Genomic DNA, 17,931 nt, shown 5'->3' with positions numbered 1-17,931 from the left:
AGCCTCTGCCTCTGGGGGCAGGCTCAGGATATGTCTACAGCGCCTCGAAGCCTGGGGCGCGCCTGCGAGGAGCCTCTGCCTCTGGGGTCAAGCTCAGCACATGTCTGCAGGCAGTGCCCGTATCCGATGCCCCCTAGCCAATCAGAGCCCGCGTGTGAAGTTTACTTGTGAGACTGTGTGAAGGTAATTAGGGTGCAGCACCTGCACGAGGACGTGTGTGGGGGCTGTGAGTGCGAGTAACACTCCGTTTGCTCCTCTTGTATTTTGTTTGCTCACAATTGTCCCCTTTGCCTCCTGTAACTCAACGTTTGCTTTTGTAACGTGTTCACTTGTCATCTTCTCCTCATGTATCTTTACTGTTCCTGTTGTGAAGCCTCTGACACCTTCGGGTAAAGTCTGCGCGAGATAAAAACGCATTAAACGAATCAATAAGTGAGAGTTCACGAGCAGCACAGGGGGGGGAGGCTGTGCAGGGCGGGGGGGGGGGGGGGCCGCTCTCTGATTGGCCCTTTCAGTGCCAGGCCCCTTATGACAGACACCAGAGCCCCTCGGCTCTCCCCGGAGCCCTCCTTAGTGCACACTCACCCTCACTCCAGCCTGCCTGTCCAGGCGCTCTGCACTCTAGCGCCTTGAAGCTGCTGCCGCCGGACGAGAGAGGGGGTGCTGACCGTTCAGCAGAGGGCGCAGAGCATGAGTGAGTGAGCAGGGAGTGCACACTCACCGTGACTCCAGGCGCACTGCACTCTAGCGCCTTGAAGCTGCTGCCGCCGGACGACCTGTACCCAGGGGGGGGGGCACAGAGGGCACCCCCTGGAGAAGGGGGTACGGACCGTTCAGCAGAGGGTGCAGAGCACGGGTGAGTGAGTGAGGACTTCAGCTACTGTGCAGCGCTTTCCGCCGAGCCCTTGGTCTCTAAGCGCTAGTTTTTTGGGAGTCAGGTTGCATTGGCACGTGGGGGGCTGTGGGGCCACCTCTGAGTAGGCAGAGCACGTGGGTGCGGGGCTCCTCTGAGCAGGCAGAGCACCTGGGGGGTGGGGGCTCTGAGCAGGCAGAGACATTGGATGGTGGCTCCTCTGAGCAGGCACATCTCAGAAGGGGGGGGGGGGGCTCCTCTGAGCAGGCACATCTCAGAAGGGGGGGGCTCCTCTGAGCAGGCACATCTCAGAAGGGGGGGGGCTCCTCTGAGCAGGCACAGAAAGAGGGGCTCCTCTGAGCAGGCACAGCAAGGGGGGCTCCTCTGAGCAGGCACAGCAAGGGGGGCTCCTCTGAGCAGGCACAGCAAGGGGGGCTCCTCTGAGCAGGCACAGCAAGGGGGGCTCCTCTAATCAGGCACAGCAAGGGGGGGCTCCTCTGAGCAGACACTGCAAGGGGGGCTCCTCTGAGCAGGCACTGCAAGGGGGGGCTCCTCTGAGCAGGCACTGCAAGGGGGGCTCCTCTGAGCAGACACAGAAATGGGGGCTCCTCTGAGCAGGCACTGCAAGGGGGGCTCCTCTGAGCAGGCACAGCAAGGGGGGCTCCTCTAAGCAGGCACAGCAAGGGGGGCTCCTCTGAGCAGGCACTGCAAGGGGGGCTCCTCTGAGCAGGCACTGTAAGGGGGGGCTCCTCTGAGCAGGCACTGCAAGGGGGCTCCTCTGAGGAGGCACAGCAAGGGGGCTCCTCTGAGCAGACACTGCAAGGGGGCTCCTCTGAGCAGGCACTGCAAGGGGGGCTCTTCTGAGCAGGCACTGCAAGGGGGGGGGGCTCCTCTGAGCAGGCACTGCAAGGGGGGGCTCCTCTGAGCAAACACAGAAATGGGGGCTCCTCTGAGCAGGCACTGCAAGGGGGGCTCCTCTGAGCAGGCACTGCAAGGGGGCTCCTCTGAGCAGGCACTGCAAGGGAGCTCCTCTGAAGAGGCACTGCAAGGGGGCTCCTCTGACCAGGCACTGCAAGGGGGCTCCTCTGAGGAGGCACTGCAAGGGGGGGGCTCCTCTGAGGAGGCACTGCAAGGGGGGGCTCCTCTGAGCAGGCACTGCAAGGGGGGCTCCTCAGAGCAGGCACTGCAAGGGGGGCTCCTCTGAGCAGGCACTGCAAGGGGGGATCCTCTGAGCAGGCACTGCCAGGGGGGGGATCCTCTGAGCAGGCACTGCAGGGGGGGCTCCTCTGAGCAGGCACTGCAAGGGGGCTCCTCTGAGGAGGCACTGCAATGGGGGGCTCCTCTGAGCAGACACTGCAAGGGGGGCTCCTCTGAGGAGGCACTGCAAGGGGGGCTCCTCTGAGCAGACACAGCAAGGGGGGGCTCCTCTGAGCAGGCACAGCAAGGGGGGGCTCCTCTGAGCAGGCACTGCAAGGGGGGGCTCCTCTGAGCCGGCACTGCAAGGGGGGGGCTCCTCTGAGCAGGCACAGCCGGGGGGGCTCCTCTGGCTGTGCCCACCCTCAAGCAGGCAAGCACTGTCCACCCTCCTGGGCCTGTGAGGCTGGTTGATGCCTGTATGAATGAAATATACACTTATATAGCGCAAAACTGCCACCCTACGGGTATCCTGGCGCCTGGATAGACACCACAAAGCAGATTCAGTTGTCAGTGAGAGGATCTAAAGATCAGCCTTTGGAAATAGACAAGTTTTCAGGCTCTTCCTAAAGCATGTCAGGGAACTGGCCTGTCTAAGGTCCAGAGGTAAGTCATTCCATACACGCGAGGCCGTCACACCAAAGGTTCTGCCCCCCCATCCGAGACCTCTTAAATCGTGCAGTTGTTATCAGATTTACATTCAAAGAGCGGGGCTGCCTCCCAGGATTATACCAAGTAAACCTCTCCTGCAGGGGGACAGGATCCTGACCGTGTGCTGCCCTGTTTGAAACAAAGGGGATAGTGGAACTTTCTTAGTCATAGCACCTAACATAAATAACTGATCATTATAAAATTCCCTTTAAAATTAGTTAAGGGATTTGTGTGTGTGCACACTTATTGGCACCCACCGTCACAATTCTAGTTCACAGGAGAACTTTAGCAGTATACATAAACGCACAGGTGCACAACACAACTTTAGGCAATAAAAAACAGACCTAAATCTAATAATCACAGGAGTAGAATTCTTTAATTTCGATTCTTTTTATTCCCAAAAACGTGAAGAAAAAAAATTGTACAGCCGACGCGTTTCGTCCACTGGGGACTTCTTCAGGGCGGTTTATTCTAATTTGAGTAGTCGCGCTGGTTTGTCCTATTTCTTGATTTAATCGTCTTCAGTAAGAGCTGGAACTGGATAAAGGATATCTATTAGATGTGTCCAGAAGAGCGTCTTCACCAGGATAACAGGGAGACCATTAGCGAGAGCAAGGCTTGATCAAAGATTCAGCCCTTCAATGTCAATCTGGGGTATATACATCACAAAACTGGAAGTCAAGAATAGCCGTGCGGAGGTCAGTGTCAATATGCTGGTGTTAAACAAGTAATATTGGCTGATGTTTTAAGAGTGCCAACAGACAAAAGATATAATTCAAGATACTAATCAGTTGTAAGCGATTCTTGATGAGGTGCACACAATCTGATACCAAACATAAACATGAGCCCTCAAATAATGAATGCTTCTTGGCTCAAAAATAGAAGGCACAATTCCCATCCATGTAAAGCAAGACGGCTCGTGATAGAATCGTCACAGCCTGACATGACCTCCTCTAGTAAACGGGCAGTGATACCGGGTCCTGTGCAGCACCAGTATACAATGCAGAGAGATTTAAAAGTGTTTTTTGTAAGTAGCATAAGAACCTTTCTATAGCATGCATAGCAGGGTGAAGCAAACATTGGCCGTTTTATTAGCTTATGAGTCCATTTGAAGATTTCCATCCACCATGACCCCCAGGTTACGCACCACTTTATCCGGAATCAGGGGGTCGTCCTCGGGGGTTCGTTTAAATTCCACCGATAGAGGAGGAGACATTCTAGTGGCAGGACAGTACACCACCTCTGTTTCCCCCCCCATTAAACTGTAGGGAATTTTTCCTACGCCAACCAGCAGTCTGGCTCATATACTCCTGGATGGTGTCCATAGATACCGCCTGTTTCCCATACAGGGAAAACACCAGTTGGGTATCATGTGCATAGATGACCAGGTCTACCCCGTAAGATTTAATAATGGGGAATAGAGGGCGCAGGTAAGTATTGAAAAGAATTGGGCTAATCGCCGAGCCCTGTGGCACCCCATGATGTACTGGGGACATGCCTGAGGTGAACGGCGTCAGAGACACAGCCTGTTGTCTTCCTGACAGGTAAGATAGTAACCACTGCAGGGCCCGTCTGACATGTCCAGTAACACTAGGAGAGAGGAATTCCCATTGTCAGCACCCATTCGTAGATTGTTCATTACGGTTGCCAAAGCAGTCTCGGTACCGTGTTCCGTGCGGAAGCCATATTGGTCCCAGTCCAGCAGGAGATTGTCTTCAAGGTAGCACAATAGACTTTTACTAACTACCTTCTCTAAAATTTAAACAGGCTATTGCAGTAGAGAGATTGGCCTAAAATTTGCTGGATTAGAAGGGTCCAGGGATGGTTTTTTAAGCAAAGGAGTTACTACTGCTTGCTTCAATACCTCTGGTACCTCCCCCTCCTCCAGCGACTGACAACAGATCTTCCATAGCCAGGGAAATGTTTCTTGACCAAACATTTTCCAGATTTTATTTGGAAGCGGATCTAACGGGGAGCCCGAGGATATACTTTGAGCCAGCTGGTTAAAAGAATCCTCTGTGGGGGCATGAAAGATATTCAAAGAGGTTTCTATCTGAGATTCTGCATCTAACGTCCAGGCTAAATCATCCGGACCATCATGATGTAGTCCTCCAACAATTTTTGTTATTTTTTCCTCGAAGAAAATGGCAATCTCATCGAAGAGTTTCTGCGATGCGACCACCTCATTGCTCGTGCAAGCAGGACTAGATAAATCCCTAAAAATATTAAAAAGCGCTTTTGTTCTATTTGGAGCTTGCAGAATCGATTTAGCATAAAAGTCTGCTTTGGCCCTGACAATAGATTCCTTGTACTGGACCTGTACCGATTTCAAGGCTTTCTTAACTGATTCTAGGTAGGCCCTCCTTCATTTCCTCTCGGCCTTTTGCATGCTACCCGTAGCTGTTTTAATTCATCATTATACCAGGAAGCAGAGATTTTTTTGTGTTTTTGATACGTTTTACTGTAGCTATTAAATCCAGGGTTCCTGCAATATAATGACAGTACGTCTGATAATTTTCACCTACAGGGGCAGAGGGAGTAAAGAGATTCTGATCCTGAAAGATCGCCAGTGCTCTATTTTTCACCAGCTTGGCCCATTCTCTTCCTTTTCGATAGGTCGATGACTGGTTATTATTATCCTCTGAACTGGGTGTCATGATACGGAAATGAATCAAAGAATGGTCGGTCCAGCTTTGCGGCAGCACATCAACCACCTCAGTGTCGCCCTGGTTCGCAAACAGGAGATCTAAGACATGTCCTCCTAGATGAGTCGGTGGTAGGACCATTCAATGTAAATTAACGGTCTCACAAGTGTACTATAAGTCTCTCAAATGGTTATCTAGGCTGCCGTTATCCCATAAGTTAAAATCCCCTAGTACGATCATTCTCGAATGGGTGAGGCTCAGGTCAGTGATGGAGTTGAACAGATCTTGAAACTGGGTGTCTGCAACCCGGGGGTCTGTGCCTCTTGCAACGAGAAGCCCAACCGTTCAATCCTAGTAGCATTGTCTACTTGTAAAGGGGAGAAGTTCAATTTTTCCTTGAAAATCACCCCAACCCCCCCTCCTCTCCCAACAGTCCTTGGTTTGTGAAAATGTTTATATCCATCCAGGCAAGCAAAGCTCATTTGTACCAACGACTCAGTACTAGTCCACGTTTCTGTTAAAAAGAGGACGTTCAGATCCATGTTTTCTAACACGTCGGCCACCTCCTGATAATGTTTCACCAGGGATCTGCAATTAAGCATCCCACAACCAGTGACAATCCTTAAGGGCCTGTGAGGCTGGCTGATGCAAGTAGGTAAGCAGTGTCAATCCTTAAGGGCCTGTGAGGCTGGTTGATGCCTGTAGGCAAGCAGTGTCAATCCTTAAGGGCCCGTGAGGCTGGTTGATGCCTGTAGACAACCAGTGACATCCTTAAGTGCCTGTGAGGCTGGCTGATGCCTGTAGACAACCAGTGTCAATCCTTAAGGGCCCGTGAGGCTGGTTGATGCCTGTAGGCAAGCAGTGTCAACCCTTAAGTGCCTGTGAGGCTGGCTGATGCCTGTAGACAACCAGTGTCAATCCTTAAGGGCCCGTGAGGCTGGTTGATGCCTGTAGGTAACCAGTGTCAATCCTTAAGGGCCCGTGAGGCTGGTTGATGCCTGTAGGCAAGCAGTGTCAACCCTTAAGGGCCTGTGTGGCTGGCTGATGCCTGTAGACAACCAGTGACATCCTTAAGTGCCTGTGAGGCTGGCTGATGCCTGTAGACAACCAGTGTCAATCCTTAAGGGCCTGTGAGGCTGGTTGATGCCTGTAGACAACCAGTGACAATACTTAAGGGCCTGTGAGGCTTGCTGCTGCCTGTAGACATCCGGTGTCAATCTTAAAGGGCCTGTGAGGCTGGCTGGTGCCTGTAGGTGTCCAGTGTCAATCCTTAAGGGCCTGTGAGGCTGGCCGATGCCTGTGGGCAACCAGTGTCAATTCTTAAGGGCCTGTGAGGCTAGTTCATGCCTGTAGACAACCAGTGGCAATCCTTAAGGGCCTGTGAGGCTGGCTGATGCCTGTAGACAACCAGTGTCAATCCTTAAGGGCCTGTGAGGCTGGCTGATGCCTGTAGACAACCAGTGTCAATAATTAAGGGCCTGTGATGCTGGTTGATGCCTGTAGACAACCAGTGACAATACTTAAGGGCCTGTGAGGCTGGTTGATGCCTGTAGACAACCAGTGACAATCCTTAAGGGCCTCTGAGGTTGGCTGATGCCTGTAGGTAAGCAGTGTCAATCCTTAAGGGCCTGTGAGGCTGGCTGATGCCTGTAGACAACCAGTGTCAATCCTTAAGGGCCTGTGAGGCTGGTTGATGCCTGTAGTCAACCAGTGACAATCCTTAAGGGCCTGTGAGGCTGGCTGATGCCTGTAGACAACCAGTGTCAATACTTAAGGGCCTGTGATGCTGGTTGATGCCTGTAGACAACCATTGTCAATCTTAAAGGGCCTGTGAGGATGGTTAGTGCCTGTAGACAACCGGTGTCAATCTTAAATTGCCTGTGAGGCTGGCTGATGCCTGTAGGTAAGCAGTGTCAATCCTTAAGGGCCTGTGAGGCTGGCTGATGCCTGTAGGCAACCAGTGACAATCCTTAAGGGCCTGTGAGGCTAGCTGATGCCTGAAGGCAACCAGTGTCAATCCTTAAGGGCCTGTGAGGCTGGTTGATGCCTGTAGACAACCAGTGTCAATCCTTAAGGGCCTGTGAGGCTGGTTGATGCCTGTAGACAACCAGTGTCAATCCTTAAGGGCCTGTGAGGCTGGTTGATGCCTGTAGACAACCAGTGTCAATCCTTAAGGGCCTGTGAGGCTGGCTGATGCCTGTAGACAACCGGTGTCAACCTTAAAGGGCCTGTGAGGCTGACTGATGCCTGTAGGCAACCAGTGACAATCCTTAAGGGCCTGTGAGGCTGACTGATGCCTGTAGGCAAGCAGTGTCAATCCTTAAGGGCCTGTGAGGCTGGTTGATGGCTGTAGGCAACCAGTGTCCATCCTTAAGGGCCTGTGAGGTTGGTTGATGCCTGTAGACAACCAGTGACAATCCTTAAGGGCCTTTGAGGCTGGTTGATGCCTGTAGACAACCAGTGTCATTCCTTAAGGGCCTGTGAGGCTGGCTGATGCCTGTAGACAACCGGTATCAATCTTAAAAGGCCTGTGAGGCTGGTTGATGCCTTTAGACAACCAGTGTCAATCCTTAAGGGCCTGTGAGGCTGGCTGATGCCTGTAGACAACCAGTGTCAATCCTTAAGGGCCTGTGAGGCTGGTTGATGCCTGTAGACAACCAGTGTCAATCCTTAAGGGCCTGTGAGACAGGCTGATGCCTGTAGACAACCAGTGTCAATCCTTAAGGGCCTGTGAGGCTGGTTGATGCCTGTAGACAACCAGTGTCAATCCTAAAGGGCCTGTGAGGCTGGTTGATGCCTGTAGACAACCAGTGGCAATCTTAAAGGGCCTGTGAGGCTTGTTGATGCCTGTAGACAACCAGTGGCAATCTTAAAGGGCCTGTGAGACTGGTTGATGCCTGTAGACAACCAGTGTCAATCCTTAAGAGCCTGTGAGGCTGGTTGATGCCTGTAGACAACCAGTGTCAATCGTAAAGGGCCTGTGAGGCTGGTTGATGCCTGTAGGCAAGCAGTGTCAATCCTTAAGGGTCTGTGAGGCTGGTTGATGCCTGTAGGCAAGCAGTGTCAATCCTTAAGGGTCTGTGAGGCTGGTTGATGCCTGTAGACAACCAGTGGCAATCCTTAAGGGCCTGTGAGGCTGGCTGATGCCTGTAGACAACCAGTGTCAATCGTTAGGGCCTGTGAGGCTGGTTGATACCAGTAGACAACCGGCGTCAATCTTAAAGGGCCTGTGAGGCTGGTTGATGCCTGTAGACAACCTGTGTCAATCCTTAAGGGCCTGTGAGTCTGGTTGATGCCTGTAGACAACCAGTGTCAATCCTTAAGGGCCTGTGAGGCTGGTTGATGCCTGTAGACAACCAGTGACAATCCTAAAGGGCCTGTGAGGCTGGTTGATGCCTGTAGACAACCGGCGCCAATCTTAAAGGGCCTGTGACAACCAGTGGCAATCCTAAAGGGCCTGTGAGGCTGGTTGATGCCTGTAGACAACCAGTGGCAATCCTAAAGGGCCTGTGAGGCTGGCTGATGCCTGTAGACAACCGGTGTCAATCTTAAAGGGCCTGTGAGGCTGGTTGATGCCTGTAAACAACCTGTGTCAATCCTAAAGGGCCTGTGAGGCTGATTGATGCCTGTAGACAATCTGTGTCAATCCTAAAGGGCCTGTGAGGCTCGTTGATGCCTGTAGGCAAGCAGTGTCCATCCTTAAGGGCCTGTGAGGCTGGTTGATGCCTGTAGACAACCAGTGACAATCCATAAGGGCCTCTGAGGCTGGCCGATGCCTGTAGGTAAGCAGTGTCAATCCTTAAGGGCCTGTGAGGCTGGCTCATGCCTGTAGACAACCAGTGTCAACCCTTAAGGGCCTGTGAGGCTGGTTGATGCCTGTAGACAACCTGTGTCAATCCTGAAGGGCCTGTGAGGCTGGTTGATGCCTGTAGGCAAGCAGTGTCCATCCTTAAGGGCCTGTGAGGCTGGCTGATGCCTGTAGACAACCAGTGACAATCCTTAAGGGCCTCTGAGGCTGGCTGATGCCTGTAGGTAAGCAGTGTCAATCCTTAAGGGCCTGTGAGGCTGGCTGATGCCTGTAGGCATCCAGTGTCAATCCTTAAGGGCCTGTGAGGCTAGTTGATGCCTGAAGGCAACCAGTGTCAATCCTTAAGGGCCTGTGAGGCTGGTTGATGCCTGTAGACAACCAGTGTCAATCCTTAAGGGCCTGTGAGGCTGGTTGATGCCTGTAGACAACCAGAGTCAATCCTTAAGGGCCTGTGAGGCTGGCTGATGCCTGTAGACAACCGGTATCAATCTTAAAAGGCCTGTGAGGCTGGTTGATGCCTTTAGACAACCAGTGTCAATCCTTAAGGGCCTGTGAGGCTGGCTGATGCCTGTAGACAACCAGTGTCAATCCTTAAGGGCCTGTGAGGCTGGTTGATGCCTGTAGACAACCGGTGTCAATCCTAAAGGGCCTGGGAGGCTGGTTGATGCCTGTAGACAACCGGTGTCAATCCTAAAGGGCCTGGGAGGCTGGTTGATGCCTGTAGACAACCAGTGGCAATCTTAAATGGCCTGTGAGGCTAGTTGATGCCTGAAGGCAACCAGTGGCAATCCTTAAGGGCCTGTGAGGCTGGTTGATGCCTGTAGACAACCAGTGTCAATCATTAAGGGCCTGTGAGGCTGGCTGATGCCTGTAGACAACCGGTGTCAATCTTAAAGGGCCTGTGAGGCTGGTTGATGCCTGTAGACAACCAGTGACAATCCTTAAGGGCCTGTGAGGCTGGCTGATGCCTGTAGGCAAGCAGTGTCAATCCTTAAGGGCCTGTGAGGCTGGTTGATGGCTGTAGGCAACCAGTGTCCATCCTTAAGGGCCTGTGAGGTTGGTTGATGCCTGTAGACAACCAGTGACAATCCTTAAGGGCCTGTGAGGCTGGTTGATGCCTGTAGACAACCAGTGTCATTCCTTAAGGGCCTGTGAGGCTGGCTGATGCTTGTAGACAACCGGTATCAATCTTAAAAGGCCTGTGAGGCTGGTTGATGCCTTAAGACAACCAGTGTCAATCCTTAAGGGCCTGTGAGGCTGGCTGATGCCTGTTGACAACCAGTGTCAATCCTTAAGGGCCTGTGAGGCTGGTTGATGCCTGTAGACAACCGGTGTCAATCCTAAAGGGCCTGTGAGGCTGGTTGATGCCTGTAGACAACCAGTGGCAATCTTAAAGGGCCTGTGAGGCTGGTTGATGCCTGTAGACAACTAACGGCAATCTTAAAGGGCCTGTGAGGCTGGTTGATGCCTGTAGGCAAGCAGTGTCAATTCTTAAGGGCCTGTGAGGCTGGCTGATGCCTGTAGACAACCAGTGTCAATCGTTAAGGGCCTGTGAGGCTGGTTGATACCAGTAGACAACCGGCGTCAATCTTAAAGGGCCTGTGAGGCTGGTTGATGCCTGTAGACAACCTGTGTCAATCCTTAAGGGCCTGTGAGTCTGGTTGATGCCTGTAGACAACCAGTGTCAATCCTTAAGGGCCTGTGAGGCTGGTTGATACCTGTAGACATCCGGTGACAATCTTAAAGGGCCTGTGAGGCTGGTTGATGCCTGTAGACAACCAGTGGCAATCCTAAAGGGCCTGTGTGGCTGGTTGATGCCTGTAGACAACCGGCGTCAATCTTAAAGGGCCTGTGACAACCAGTGGCAATCCTAAAGGGCCTGTGAGGCTGGTTGATGCCTGTAGACAACCAGTGGCAATCTTAAATTGCCTATGAGGCTGGCTGATGCCTGTAGGTAAGCAGTGTCAATCCTTAAGGGCCTGTGAGGCTGGCTGATGCCGGTAGGCCACCAGTGTCAATCCTTAAGGGCCTGTGAGGCTAGTTGATGCCTGAAGGCAACCAGTGTCAATCCCTAAGGGCCTTTGAGGCTGGTTGATGCCTGTAGACAACCAGTGTCAATCCTTAAGGGCCTGTGAGGCTGGTTGATGCCTGTAGGCAACCAGTGTCAATCCTTAAGGGCCTGTGAGGCTGGCTGATGCCTGTAGACAACCGGTGTCAATCTTAAAGGGCCTGTGAGGCTGGCTGATGCCTGTAGGCAAGCAGTGTCAATCCTTAAGGGCCTGTGAGGCTGGTTGATGGCTGTAGGCAACCAGTGACAATCCTTAAGGGCCTGTGAGGCTGGTTGATGCCTGTAGACAACCAGTGTCAATCCTTAAGGGCCTGTGAGGCTGGCTGATGCCTGTAGACAACCGGTATCAATCTTAAAAGGCCTGTGAGGCTGGTTGATGCCTTTAGAAAACCAGTGTCAATCCTTAAGGGCCTGTGAGGCTGGCTGATGCCTGTAGACAACCAGTGTCAATCCTTAAGGGCCTGTGAGGCTGGTTGATGCCTGTAGACAACCGGTGTCAATCCTAAAGGGCCTTTGAGGATGGTTGATGCCTGTAGACAGCCAGTGGCAATCTTAAAGGGCCTGTGAGGCTGGTTGATGCCTGTAGACAACCAGTGGCAATCTTAAAGGGCCTGTGAGGCTGGTTGATGCCTGTAGACAACCAGTGTCAATCCTTAAGAGCCTGTGAGGCTGGCTGATGCCTGTAGACAACCAGTGACATCCTTAAGGGCCTGTGAGGCTGGCTGATGCCTGTAGGCAAGCAGTGTCAATCCTTAACGGCCTGTGAGGCTGGTTGATACCTGTAGACAACCAGTGTCAATCGTAAAGGGCCTGTGAGGCTGGTTGATGCCTGTAGGCAAGCAGTGTCAATCCTTAAGGGTCTGTGAGGCTGGTTGATGCCTGTAGGCAAGCAGTGTCAATCCTTAAGGGTCTGTGAGGCTGGTTGATGCCTGTAGACAACCAGTGGCAATCCTTAAGGGCCTGTGAGGCTGGCTGATGCCTGTAGACAACCAGTGTCAATCGTTAGGGCCTGTGAGGCTGGTTGATACCAGTAGACAACCGGCGTCAATCTTAAAGGGCCTGTGAGGCTGGTTGATGCCTGTAGACAACCTGTGTCAATCCTTAAGGGCCTGTGAGTCTGGTTGATGCCTGTAGACAACCAGTGTCAATCCTTAAGGGCCTGTGAGGCTGGTTGATGCCTGTAGACAACCAGTGACAATCCTAAAGGGCCTGTGAGGCTGGTTGATGCCTGTAGACAACCGGCGCCAATCTTAAAGGGCCTGTGACAACCAGTGGCAATCCTAAAGGGCCTGTGAGGCTGGTTGATGCCTGTAGACAACCAGTGGCAATCCTAAAGGGCCTGTGAGGCTGGCTGATGCCTGTAGACAACCAGTGTCAATCTTAAAGGGCCTGTGAGGCTGGTTGATGCCTGTAAACAACCTGTGTCAATCCTAAAGGGCCTGTGAGGCTGATTGATGCCTGTAGACAATCTGTGTCAATCCTAAAGGGCCTGTGAGGCTCGTTGATGCCTGTAGGCAAGCAGTGTCCATCCTTAAGGGCCTGTGAGGCTGGTTGATGCCTGTAGACAACCAGTGACAATCCATAAGGGCCTCTGAGGCTGGCCGATGCCTGTAGGTAAGCAGTGTCAATCCTTAAGGGCCTGTGAGGCTGGCTCATGCCTGTAGACAACCAGTGTCAACCCTTAAGAGCCTGTGAGGCTGGTTGATGCCTGTAGACAACCTGTGTCAATCCTGAAGGGCCTGTGAGGCTGGTTGATGCCTGTAGGCAAGCAGTGTCCATCCTTAAGGGCCTGTGAGGCTGGTTGATGCCTGTAGACAACCAGTGACAATCCTTAAGGGCCTCTGAGGCTGGCTGATGCCTGTAGGTAAGCAGTGTCAATCCTTAATGGCCTGTGAGGCTGGCTGATGCCTGTAGGCATCCAGTGTCAATCCTTAAGGGCCTGTGAGGCTAGTTGATGCCTGAAGGGAACCAGTGTCAATCCTTAAGGGCCTGTGAGGCTGGTTGATGCCTGTAGACAACCAGTGTCAATCCTTAAGGGCGTGTGAGGCTGGTTGATGCCTGTAGACAACCAGAGTCAATCCTTAAGGGCCTGTGAGGCTGGCTGATGCCTGTAGACAACCTGTGTCAATCCTTAAGGGCCTGTGAGTCTGGTTGATGCCTGTAGACAACCAGTGTCAATCCTTAAGGGCCTGTGAGGCTGGTTGATACCTGTAGACATCCGGTGACAATCTTAAAGGGCCTGTGAGGCTGGTTGATGCCTGTAGACAACCAGTGGCAATCCTAAAGGGCCTGTGTGGCTGGTTGATGCCTGTAGACAACCGGCGTCAATCTTAAAGGGCCTGTGACAACCAGTGGCAATCCTAAAGGGCCTGTGAGGCTGGTTGATGCCTGTAGACAACCAGTGGCAATCTTAAATTGCCTATGAGGCTGGCTGATGCCTGTAGGTAAGCAGTGTCAATCCTTAAGGGCCTGTGAGGCTGGCTGATGCCGGTAGGCCACCAGTGTCAATCCTTAAGGGCCTGTGAGGCTAGTTGATGCCTGAAGGCAACCAGTGTCAATCCCTAAGGGCCTTTGAGGCTGGTTGATGCCTGTAGACAACCAGTGTCAATCCTTAAGGGCCTGTGAGGCTGGTTGATGCCTGTAGGCAACCAGTGTCAATCCTTAAGGGCCTGTGAGGCTGGCTGATGCCTGTAGACAACCGGTGTCAATCTTAAAGGGCCTGTGAGGCTGGCTGATGCCTGTAGGCAAGCAGTGTCAATCCTTAAGGGCCTGTGAGGCTGGTTGATGGCTGTAGGCAACCAGTGACAATCCTTAAGGGCCTGTGAGGCTGGTTGATGCCTGTAGACAACCAGTGTCAATCCTTAAGGGCCTGTGAGGCTGGCTGATGCCTGTAGACAACCGGTATCAATCTTAAAAGGCCTGTGAGGCTGGTTGATGCCTTTAGAAAACCAGTGTCAATCCTTAAGGGCCTGTGAGGCTGGCTGATGCCTGTAGACAACCAGTGTCAATCCTTAAGGGCCTGTGAGGCTGGTTGATGCCTGTAGACAACCGGTGTCAATCCTAAAGGGCCTTTGAGGATGGTTGATGCCTGTAGACAGCCAGTGGCAATCTTAAAGGGCCTGTGAGGCTGGTTGATGCCTGTAGACAACCAGTGGCAATCTTAAAGGGCCTGTGAGGCTGGTTGATGCCTGTAGACAACCAGTGTCAATCCTTAAGAGCCTGTGAGGCTGGCTGATGCCTGTAGACAACCAGTGACATCCTTAAGGGCCTGTGAGGCTGGCTGATGCCTGTAGGCAAGCAGTGTCAATCCTTAACGGCCTGTGAGGCTGGTTGATACCTGTAGACAACCAGTGTCAATCGTAAAGGGCCTGTGAGGCTGGTTGATGCCTGTAGGCAAGCAGTGTCAATCCTTAAGGGTCTGTGAGGCTGGTTGATGCCTGTAGGCAAGCAGTGTCAATCCTTAAGGGTCTGTGAGGCTGGTTGATGCCTGTAGACAACCAGTGGCAATCCTTAAGGGCCTGTGAGGCTGGCTGATGCCTGTAGACAACCAGTGTCAATCGTTAGGGCCTGTGAGGCTGGTTGATACCAGTAGACAACCGGCGTCAATCTTAAAGGGCCTGTGAGGCTGGTTGATGCCTGTAGACAACCTGTGTCAATCCTTAAGGGCCTGTGAGTCTGGTTGATGCCTGTAGACAACCAGTGTCAATCCTTAAGGGCCTGTGAGGCTGGTTGATGCCTGTAGACAACCAGTGACAATCCTAAAGGGCCTGTGAGGCTGGTTGATGCCTGTAGACAACCGGCGCCAATCTTAAAGGGCCTGTGACAACCAGTGGCAATCCTAAAGGGCCTGTGAGGCTGGTTGATGCCTGTAGACAACCAGTGGCAATCCTAAAGGGCCTGTGAGGCTGGCTGATGCCTGTAGACAACCGGTGTCAATCTTAAAGGGCCTGTGAGGCTGGTTGATGCCTGTAAACAACCTGTGTCAATCCTAAAGGGCCTGTGAGGCTGATTGATGCCTGTAGACAATCTGTGTCAATCCTAAAGGGCCTGTGAGGCTCGTTGATGCCTGTAGGCAAGCAGTGTCCATCCTTAAGGGCCTGTGAGGCTGGTTGATGCCTGTAGACAACCAGTGACAATCCATAAGGGCCTCTGAGGCTGGCCGATGCCTGTAGGTAAGCAGTGTCAATCCTTAAGGGCCTGTGAGGCTGGCTCATGCCTGTAGACAACCAGTGTCAACCCTTAAGGGCCTCTGAGGCTGGCTGATGCCTGTAGGTAAGCAGTGTCAATCCTTAAGGGCCTGTGAGGCTGGCTGATGCCTGTAGGCATCCAGTGTCAATCCTTAAGGGCCTGTGAGGCTAGTTGATGCCTGAAGGGAACCAGTGTCAATCCTTAAGGGCCTGTGAGGCTGGTTGATGCCTGTAGACAACCAGTGTCAATCCTTAAGGGCGTGTGAGGCTGGTTGATGCCTGTAGACAACCAGAGTCAATCCTTAAGGGCCTGTGAGGCTGGCTGATGCCTGTAGACAACCGGTATCAATCTTAAAAGGCCTGTGAGGCTGGTTGATGCCTTTAGACAACCAGTGTCAATCCTTAAGGGCCTGTGAGGCTGGCTGATGCCTGTAGACAACCAGTGTCAATCCTTAAGGGCCTGTGAGGCTGGTTGATGCCTGTAGACAACCGGTGTCAATCCTAAAGGGCCTGGGAGGCTGGTTGATGCCTGTAGACAACCGGTGTCAATCCTAAAGGGCCTGGGAGGCTGGTTGATGCCTGTAGACAACCAACCAGTGGCAATCTTAAATGGCCTGTGAGGCTAGTTGATGCCTGAAGGCAACCAGTGTCAATCCTTAAGGGCCTGTGAGGCTGGTTGATGCCTGTAGACAACCAGTGTCAATCATTAAGGGCCTGTGAGGCTGGCTGATGCCTGTAGACAACCGGTGTCAATCTTAAAGGGCCTGTGAGGCTGGTTGATGCCTGTAGACAACCAGTGACAATCCTTAAGGGCCTGTGAGGCTGGCTGATGCCTGTAGGCAAGCAGTGCCAATCCTTAAGGGCCTGTGAGGCTTGTTGATGGCTGTAGGCAACCAGTGTCCATCCTTAAGGGCCTGTGAGGTTGGTTGATGCCTGTAGACAACCAGTGACAATCCTTAAGGGCCTGTGAGGCTGGTTGATGCCTGTAGACAACCAGTGTCATTCCTTAAGGGCCTGTGAGGCTGGCTGATGCCTGTAGACAACCGGTATCAATCTTAAAAGGCCTGTGAGGCTGGTTGATGCCTTAAGACAACCAGTGTCAATCCTTAAGGGCCTGTGAGGCTGGCTGATGCCTGTAGACAACCAGTGTCAATCCTTAAGGGCCTGTGAGGCTGGTTGATGCCTGTAGACAACCGGTGTCAATCCTAAAGGGCCTGTGAGGCTGGTTGATGCCTGTAGACAACCAGTGGCAATCTTAAAGGGCCTGTGAGGCTGGTTGATGCTTGTAGACAACTAACGGCAATCTTAAAGGGCCTGTGAGGCTGGTTGATGCCTGTAGGCAAGCAGTGTCAATTCATAAGGGCCTGTGAGGCTGGCTGATGCCTGTAGACAACCAGTGTCAATCGTTAAGGGCCTGTGAGGCTGGTTGATACCAGTAGACAACCGGCGTCAATCTTAAAGGGCCTGTGAGGCTGGTTGATGCCTGTAGACAACCTGTGTCAATCCTTAAGGGCCTGTGAGTCTGGTTGATGCCTGTAGACAACCAGTGTCAATCCTTAAGGGCCTGTGAGGCTGGTTGATACCTGTAGACATCCGGTGACAATCTTAAAGGGCCTGTGAGGCTGGTTGATGCCTGTAGACAACCAGTGTCAATCCTTAAGGGCCTGTGAGGCTGGTTGATGCCTGTAGGCAACCAGTGTCAATCCTTAAGGGCCTGTGAGGCTGGCTGATGCCTGTAGACAACCGGTGTCAATCTTAGAGGGCCTGTGAGGCTGGCTGATGCCTGTAGGCAAGCAGTGTCAATCCTTAAGGGCCTGTGAGGCTGGTTGATGGCTGTAGGCAACCAGTGACAATCCTTAAGGGCCTGTGAGGCTGGTTGATGCCTGTAGAAAACCAGTGTCAATCCTTAAGGGCCTGTGAGGCTGGCTGATGCCTGTAGACAACCGGTATCAATCTTAAAAGGCCTGTGAGGCTGGTTGATGCCTTTAGAAAACCAGTGTCAATCCTTAAGAGCCTGTGAGGCTGGCTGATGCCTGTAGACAACCAGTGTCAATCCTTAAGGGCCTGTGAGGCTGGTTGATGCCTGTAGACAACCGGTGTCAATCCTAAAGGGCCTTTGAGGATGGTTGATGCCTGTAGACAGCCAGTGGCAATCTTAAAGGGCCTGTGAGGCTGGTTGATGCCTGTAGACAACCAGTGGCAATCTTAAAGGGCCTGTGAGGCTGGTTGATGCCTGTAGACAACCAGTGTCAATCCTTAAGAGCCTGTGAGGCTGGCTGATGCCTGTAGACAACCAGTGACATCCTTAAGGGCCTGTGAGGCTGGCTGATGCCTGTAGGCAAGCAGTGTCAAACCTTAACGGCCTGTGAGGCTGGTTGATACCTGTAGACAACCAGTGGCAATCTTAAAGGGCCTGTGAGGCTGGTTGATGCCTGTAGACAACCAGTGTCAATCTTAAAGGGCCTGTGAGGCTGGTTGATGCCTGTAGGCAGGCAGTTTCAATCCTTAAGGGTCTTTTGAGGCTG

General features: G+C 52.6%; 1 pseudogene across 1 annotated transcript in view; it reads left to right on the top strand.

Annotated features, from left to right (window-relative positions):
• Positions 1-613: 613 nt before the first annotated feature.
• The window catches only part of LOC147737488 (uncharacterized), a 59,143-nt pseudogene continuing 41,825 nt past the window's right edge, over positions 614-17,931 (top strand). The window contains exon 1 of the transcript XR_015298035.1: positions 614-856. The product of XR_015298035.1 is annotated as an uncharacterized LOC147737488 (transcript). The remainder of the gene's footprint in view (positions 857-17,931) is intronic.

Source organism: Lissotriton vulgaris, chromosome 1_1, assembly GCF_964263255.1.
Source record: "Lissotriton vulgaris chromosome 1_1, aLisVul1.2, whole genome shotgun sequence".
Lineage (NCBI taxonomy): Eukaryota > Metazoa > Chordata > Amphibia > Caudata > Salamandridae > Lissotriton > Lissotriton vulgaris.
This window is presented reverse-complemented; position numbering and strand designations above follow the sequence as displayed.